The 815-nt window shown below is 53.7% G+C and overlaps 1 protein-coding gene across 2 annotated transcripts in view; it reads right to left on the bottom strand.

Annotated features, from left to right (window-relative positions):
* celf3a (cugbp, Elav-like family member 3a) overlaps nucleotides 1-815 on the bottom strand; it is an 18,896-nt gene that overhangs the window by 11,439 nt on the left and 6,642 nt on the right. The window lies entirely within an intron of this gene.

The following is an 815-nucleotide window of genomic DNA, read 5'->3' as shown; positions in this document are numbered from 1 at the left end:
CCCCCACTCCTACTCCCCCCCAACCCTCCCTGCCGGCTTCCTCTCCCGTCTCCGCCGCTTTTTTGCGTCTCCATCCTCGTCGACACACGCCAGGGAGAAAGAGAAGGCGCAGGTGCGCGGTGACACAAATGGGCGGCGTTTCTCACGGAGCACAGACGAGACGATACGGCGACAAACGGCGCTCCCGTTCAATAACGGCTGCTCTTAACGTACGTTTGCACGCCGGCGAACCGCGTCGCCAGTGGCCGGGAGTCGAATGGGAAGGAGACGGCCCCACCCTCGGGCTCTCTCGTCTCACTCGGAGATTGGCGCACTCTCACCTGGCCCGGCGCTTTTTCTCTCAGCGTTGTCGCGGCGCTTTGTTGGGTTTCTCTCTCATGTGGCGGAAGCGCGACGCTTCAAGCCCACCATATGAAAAAGGCCATCAAATGGCGGTGGCGCATGGGGCACTTGAATTGAGCCGTGTCAAAGAAAAAAAAAAATAGAGAGCGTCCCCCCTTCAAGTGTCATTTACTTTGAAGCAACAAGTTTGACGCAAAGGTCATTGTAATCAATGGATGAAGAAATAGGTACGAGAGATGATTCAACCCTGCTTGGATTTCGAGAGCCCTTTCAAACTATACATGGAGGAAAAATGAATTCATACAGCAATGAGGAATAAAACACAAAATTTCATATCAAAGACAGTCGAAAGCACAAAAAGAGTCCAGCGAAAAATCTGGGAGCGGGAGCGGCAAGATCTGGCCCGTGTGGAGCTAAGAAGATGGCGGCAAAGGAGGTGGATGGGGCTTTGTCAACAGCGAACATCCGAAGAG

Source organism: Hippocampus comes, unplaced genomic scaffold (assembly GCF_001891065.2).
Source record: "Hippocampus comes isolate QL1 unplaced genomic scaffold, H_comes_QL1_v1.1 scaffold390, whole genome shotgun sequence".
Classification (NCBI taxonomy): domain Eukaryota; kingdom Metazoa; phylum Chordata; class Actinopteri; order Syngnathiformes; family Syngnathidae; genus Hippocampus; species Hippocampus comes.
The sequence above is the reverse complement of the archived record's forward strand: the minus strand, read 5'-3'. Positions and strand labels throughout refer to the sequence as shown.